Raw genomic sequence first — 7650 nt, forward strand, 5'->3', positions numbered from 1 at the left:
GTATTTCTTATGGTTATTTGTATTCAGTGTTCAAATCTCGTCGAAATCAAACTTGCCTTTCAAATTCCAAGTCTTGTGCCAATATTTTAAACAACCCATAATATTTATTGTATGTGTTTCTGTTTCTGTCTGTTCTGTCTATGTATTTCACTTACGTCAAGGGAGGTAATAACTTAAATGGAGAAATATATATATATATATATATATATATATATATATAGAGAGAGAGAGAGAGAGAGAGAGAGATAGAGAGAGAGAAAGAGAAGGGGAGAGAGGAGAGAGCATCTGCGTGTTCAAATCACAGGTGCAGTTGAAATGTTTAACATAATGAAACAAGGTCATAAAGATCTATAAATTAAAAGATATCTCGTCAGATATCTAAATTAAAGTGAATTAACCTTAGCAAATAACTGTGAATGTTACACTGTTATCTTTTACGTGTTCCAGACCAACGGTTGTGGCCATGCTGGGACACTATCATTGTTTATGTATTCTATTATTTGGTTTAAATGCTTATCAGTATTATAAGAGTAGATAGGCACAGAAGGGTATGTAGTTATATTAATTAATTAGCTTGTTAAGATAAATAGACAGGGAGATAGATAGATAGATCAATAGATAGATATATTAATGGATATACAAATAGATAGGTTGTTGAATTGAAACGAAATGAAAATAATTTCAATTGGTAAATAACTTAGACTGAGCCTTGATGGTAGTTGGACCACGAAAAGTATACACTGGCTGGAGTACTTCTTTTGTTAATACTACCTTAACGGAACATGTCTATACAAGTGGGTGCTGAAAAGCTCCTGGCTTTGGGTAAAAGAAAATACGAGAGGATAAGTTGATTATGATTCTATTCAACATATTCCCCCTCTCAGATTCACTCACTTATTACAGCGGTCCTTCATTTTTTTCTAAGCCCTGTAAAAGAACTCGGAAGTTTGGGCCTTCAGTCAGACTTTAGTGACACTCTTAAAGCCAGGAAGTTTTCAGCTCTCCCTTGTGTCTAATTGTGAGGCTTATAGTATGAAGTTTATAAAAATTATTTGCTGCTGGCTATGTGAATGCGCTTGCGCGTTTGATTTGAATCCATAATGTTATAAGGGTGTAGCTCGCTCGTGGTTTTTTGGGTACGTATTATTGCTACATAATTATGCATTGTTTTAGCGACCCCACTGACGAACTACGGATGACAAATTAATTTATTTGCTCATTAATAGGGAAACTAGAATTTGGCATTAACTAAAAATAATAATTCCTTTCATTCTTGTGCTTTGTCGGCGTGCCTTTAGAATTATTGTTTTGTGGTTGGGTTTAACTGTTCTTTCTAGCATGTAAGGAGTCCTGCCATAGGTCTTTTTTTGTGTATATATCTATATGCACTCTTATATATGAATAAGTTTGATTATTTTTATTAAATTTCAATTTCCTTAAACTATAAAGCACATCATATCTATTAAAAAGATACGTAAGTAAAAAGATAGGTAAAAAGAAGGTAAATAAACAATACCTTCTAAGTTCATTTCAGTTATATACTTTTGAAATAGCAGGATTTCAAAAGAATTTTTTGAAATTCCTTGCTTGTGTTTATGTTGTGGAGCGAGTCATTGACAACCCTGTGGGATTGGAAGAATGGACTAGCCAAACTCTTATAAAAAGTAGCGTATTGGTTGAGACCAGAGGGAAAGTCGTAGGAGTTGTTCAGATTTCGTGGAAGTCGTTGAGATCGTTGAGAGTCGGTATTTACTGAGGTATCGTGTTTAGTGGAGTAATTTGAAGTACGTCGTGTGAAGACAGCTGTGTCTATCCCCGCTTCGTGAAATCTGTATATCCAACGCTTAGACGGATATAAAAGTTTAATATCTTGATGTTTTCAGATATAATGACTTACACCGTGGTGGTGGTGGTGGTGGTGGTTGTTGTTGCTGTTGTTGTTGTTCAGCAGTCTCATTTTTATCACGTACTTTCACTGAATTACCGAGTGCAGTTCTGTGTGCATCGGGTATGTGCTGTAGTTTGTTGTGGTGCTCTTAGTTTCACTGTATTGAAGGTGTTTTACGTAGGATGTGCGCGGTGCCTAGTAGTATTATTTTCTGTATGTTATATAAACTTGTAAGTCCTGGTGATTTTGTTATGTATTTGTCTGTTCTTTTTTTATCATACCTAATGCGCCTCCTATGATAGGAATTGTTTCTGCTTTTAGGCTCCACATTCGAGTTACCTCTATATCCAGATCTTTGTATTTTGAAAGATTTTCCGTTTCTTCCACTCCTTTTCATTGTATATCATGTATAGCTACTCTTTTGTTGTTTATTTATTTTATCATTTTATTATATGTAAACCCCATACTTTATATCTGTTTTGAATTTCCCCCCTCATCCTTCGCTTTGATAAAGCCAAAGCAATGTGAAATAAAATGCGAAGTGAATTACAAAATGGAAAAGAGAACAACATTTGAAGTTTTACGTTGTATTTCTATATTTCGGGGTTATGACCCCTTTCTCAGGACACGTGGAGACATAAGAGATGGAATAAACCGTTTCTCAGACATGTGGGAGAGGATAGTGACATGCGCAAACTGGTGTTGTTATAATAACCAGTCTGTTTCGTGTAGCTTGTTTCAATTGTTTAGAGCTGGCCCCAGTTTGTTGATAAGGAGGGCTCCCTTGTTTCTAAGACTGCCTATATCAAATTCAATTTCTTTGATAGATACTGTGAAGTTATAGGCTTAGTACTTTTGTAGGCTTTTGTAGTCTGAAGTGTTTGTGTGCATGTATTCCTTATGCAAATGTACATTTTTCAGGTGGTGCACTCAATGTAGGATGCGCCACCTTCACTGCAGATTACTTCATATACCAGATAGGTCTTAGTACATTTTAAAGTTGTTGATGGAATAATTATATGATGTGTACCCCAAGATGCTGTTAATGGTACGATTTCTAGACAGTCTAACGTTAGTTAGATTTACTGAATTTGAGCTTTATATCGAGGATGAGAAGGTAGAAAGTTGAATTGTTATTTTATCTGTAACAATTCTGGTTAAGAACATTTGTCATTTGTTTCTGAAATGAAGACTAACAATTTTGCAGACTGATTACTATAGTGGTGACAATGGATGATATTTTGCATTACAATGTCAGCTGCCTACGTTCTTCTTCTGAGGAAAAATAAAATAAAGAAAATAAAAAGTAAACGAAGCCATTAGTACAAATAGTATGCGAAAAGGTTATCTGACTGAACAGAAGAGACTCACCAACACATTACAGCCTCCGGCAGTACGAAAAGTGAGAGTTACCCCCACTTCAAAACCCCACGCGCATTCACACACATGCATAAACACACACATGCACATACATACACGCGCGCGCACACACACACACACACACACGTACATAAATACAAACACACATACACACATGCATACACACACATGCATACACACACTCAAGAAAGCTAAAGAAAAACAAATAAAATTGACAACAGCTGAATGTCGACAGCAAAAACACTTACGTTAATAACAACCATGATCAAGCCAACAAGTGGGTCTCTATATGGTTACGCAACCTGCTAGATATAGCAGCTAAATTCTCATGAAATCCACCCCGAACTGCTTTAGAAAAAGAAACGTTGAATAGTGTGATCCAGGAAAAACAAGGATTAGTCAAGGCTGGAATGCTTTGGATCATATATCTGCTCAATCAGAGACGACCTGCGGATAAACAAGAACAATAGTATATCAGTGAGCCAACAAAGAAACTTTTACATGGTGATCATCTAGAAATAGTAGCCAAATTTTTTCCAGGTCATAATTCTGCCATCTTAGCAAACGGAGGACATATTTGTTGATATAATTTTAGGCTGGTGAAATGACAAGGTTTACTCGATTTTAGAAGTGACCTGAGGCTACACTACAACTTTAACAATAAAGACAACAGGGAAATCAGTAACATTGATGCAAGTGACCAGAATAGGAATGCGAAGGAAAGTGTTAAGAGAAAAGATGAGAAGGAATGGAAGATATTTGCATTTGTAGTTATCGGAATATTTCAGCTCGACCTCACCTTCATGACTGGAAAGATATAGTAAATATGTCAATACTGTAAAAAGAGATTATATTTCCTCAGAGAAATTCTTGACAAAAGACTGGTTGCCTCTGTCATAAAACCAAGAAGCTAGACAACTTAACAAAGATAAACATTAAGTTGGAAATTGAATACTTTTTGACCAAACGTAAATGTTACATGTTTGATGTAACTGAAATATTGTTTTATATAGAAGAAGTAAAACTACAGTTCGAGAAGCCGAACCAAATGTATTAGAATCTGTGTATAGTAGGGGAAGATTTCTGAGGCCAGAATAATAAAGACCGACAGAAATGGACTCCTGATATGTCGTGGCCTTCATGAAATATTTCGGAAAATCTGGGGACTAAATACAAATAAAACAGAAATGGGGGTTGGTTCGGAAGGTAATTGTTTTTCTAGTCAACTTTTAATGGTTTCGTGGAATGCAAATAGCCAACCGAACGACTAAGCGCAACTCATATATCTTTTGTTTCAGATATATAATGACTCTGTCTAGTTGAGAACCATAATGCATATTGCGACATGCAATGATAAATCATAACCTACGGAGTATGACAGTCTGGACATGCATTCTCTCCGCTGTCTCGTCCAGTTCTCCAATCCTGCAGATTCTGGTTGTGGTCACAGCAGATGTGGAAAAAATGGATTCAGACCGCAATGATGTGCAACACCATGTTTGTAATTAAAGAGCTGTTGAAGGGGTAACTATTTCTGTGAGAATGCATTTTTGTTTCTCGGACTTGTTCTGTAGTAGAGTTTGTGTTTGCATTGTAGTAATGCTCTGACATGTACATATGTATTTGGGTGTTAGAATGTTGTATTTTGAGATCGTGGTCTACTTGACAAAGTAGACAACACCTCCTATATTCTTATCGTGTAGACTCAGTAGCTAGGTGAGCAAAACTGGTGAGAATGATACGGGAGGGTAAGAAGAATCTTTAAGCCTTTCATTTGAAGCATTGACGAGAACTTGGGGTCTTTCTATCGTTCTGTAAAAGAGGTTTAACTTCAAAAGCATTTTAGACTATTGGAAAAATACTTAACAAAATTAATTCCCTGAGAAACACTTCAAAAATGTACTTCTGATCGACAAGCCACACCTGTTTCTCACAATACATGTGACAATTGTATGCTAAAGCTAAACATATTACACTGAACGTTAGTCACATTCAAGCCTTTAATTCTTATAGTAATTCCACCTAAATTTCGATCGTATTCCCGAAATATTAAAAAAAAAAGCGCAGGAGTGGCTGTGTGGTAAGTAGCTTGCTTACCAACCACATGGTTCCGGGTTCAGTCCCACTGCGTGGCATCTTGGGCAAGTGTCTTCTACTATAGCCTCGGGCCGACCAAAGCCTTGTGAGTGGATTTGGTAGATGGAAACTTAAAGAAGCCCGTCGTATATATGTATATATATATGTATATATATGTGTGTGTATGTTTGTGTGTCTGTGTTTGTACCCCCAACATCGCTTGACAACCGATGCTGGTGTGTTTACGTCCCCGTAACTTAGCGGTTCGGCAAAATAGACCGATAGAATAAGTACTAGGCTTCCAAAGAATAAGTCCTGGGGTCGATGTGCTCGACTAAAGGCGGTGCTCCAGCATGGCCACAGTCAAATGACTGAAACAAGAAAAAGAGTAAAAAGAGTATTGTTTTAGTCTTATATGTTGCTGTTGATTCAGGTCTTTCAGTTTTTATTAGCATATTTTATTTTAGGACACACAATTTTGGTTTGTTTCTCTACCCGCCAAGATCAAACATCTTTAGCTTTCCTTAGGATATGGTCAATGAGAACCCATCAAAGTCCAGAAACGTGGTGATAACAAAGCAATATATGTGACACCCTATCACACCTTCGTGACACTTTTGACAGCTTGAGAATTTGATGATTTTGTTACACCCAAATTATTCTGTTTTAGCAACTTTTCTAGTTTCTATTTAGTATATATATCTTTTCTACTGATTTTCGAAACATTTTGAGTAATAAAACACCCCAAATAAAATGAATAAAGCAACGTGTACAAAACCCAATGAGGAGGAAAAAAAATAACAAAAATGTTTCTAATGACATTAAGGGAGATAGTGATATAAATCTGTCACATGCTAAATTTGCTTTCCACCTGTGATAATTGAGTCAGCATGATTATATTTACTCCCTGAGGACTGTTTGTTTCACTATCGTAGACTTTGTATTCACTTTCAATCCATGCCTGTCCAAACAAAGATAGGCGTTATCGGATTTCGAACTGAAAAACCTACGTCTCTTTTACATAGGGCTAAACTCTATCAGCTATCACAACCGATATCTGTTGATATGATGTAGTAGACTTAAAAATAGCAACAACATATTAAAAACAATAAACAAATAAATGAGTAAACAAATCAATCGATTCATATTAAACAAATGAAAGGAAGCGTACATGGATAGATCGCTGGAGTGACAGATGGATAGACAGATGTAAAGATAGTAACAAATAACAACACACACCAAAAAGAAAAAAAAAACTGTTAGAGAGACATTAAAATGAATAATATGTAGTTAGACAGACTACACTGCGGTTGGACAACGGTGGAAGTCATGAATAGCCAGTTGAACAAGATATAGGAGAAAAGGTTATATGTCCTCGCTCAGTTACAGCTGCTTAGGTATCGGCCGCAGTGAACAGACAGTGCGGTAGTATGCTTGTATGTTGCTAACAACGTGCATGTTTAGTTCTATTGCATTCGATTGATGACTTAACTATTTTTCAGTGGCTCCGTTGAGGTAGGTAATTTAAAGTATTTTCTATGAGTGGATGCTAAGAGCATATCTAAATGCATAGGTGTGCACGAGTGTGCAGAAGTCGTCTGCATTTATTTGCTTCTATGTGTAACATTTGATGAGTGTAATAATATGAATTTTTAATTTATAGCAATATGTTGTATACATATATGTTTGCTTATATGTATGTATATCAGCATGCATAACTGCATGCAAATGTATATGTATGTGTGTATATGCATATGTATGTATGAATGTATGTATGTATGTATGTATTATGCATGCATGTATGTATATATATTGTATATGTATGTAGATATTTATATCTATGTATATGAATCTATGCATATAGGTGTGTGCGTGCGTATATATATATGTATATACATACGTATATAGATACGTATATATATATATATATATATATATATATATATATATATATATATACGTATATATATATGGACATGTATGCATATAATAATATACGTTTGCATATGTATATTTATGTCTGTTCATATATACTTACATACGCATATATATATGTATATATATATACATAAAGTATATATGCATGCATATGTGCGTGCTTACATGTGTGCGTGTGCATATATGTACAAGTCTATGTGTGTGTGTGCACATATATACAAGTATATGTGTATGTATGTATATATTTTATAGATGTCTATATATATTTATATACGTTTATGAGTATTTGTTTGCAAGTGCGAGGTAGATAGAGACAGAGATAGATAACTAGAGAGAGAGAGAGAGAGAGAGAGAGAGAGAGAGAGAGA

General features: G+C 35.4%; 1 long non-coding RNA gene across 1 annotated transcript in view; it reads left to right on the plus strand.

Annotated features, from left to right (window-relative positions):
* The first annotated feature begins 6297 nt into the window (after nucleotides 1-6297).
* The window catches only part of LOC128250983 (uncharacterized), a 189423-nt gene continuing 188070 nt past the window's right edge, over nucleotides 6298-7650 (plus strand). Inside the window, exon 1 of the long non-coding RNA XR_008266890.1 lies at nucleotides 6298-6859. This is a non-coding gene — a long non-coding RNA (uncharacterized LOC128250983). The remainder of the gene's footprint in view (nucleotides 6860-7650) is intronic.

The sequence above is a fragment of the Octopus bimaculoides genome, chromosome 2 (genome assembly GCF_001194135.2).
Source record: "Octopus bimaculoides isolate UCB-OBI-ISO-001 chromosome 2, ASM119413v2, whole genome shotgun sequence".
Classification (NCBI taxonomy): Eukaryota; Metazoa; Mollusca; class Cephalopoda; order Octopoda; family Octopodidae; genus Octopus; species Octopus bimaculoides.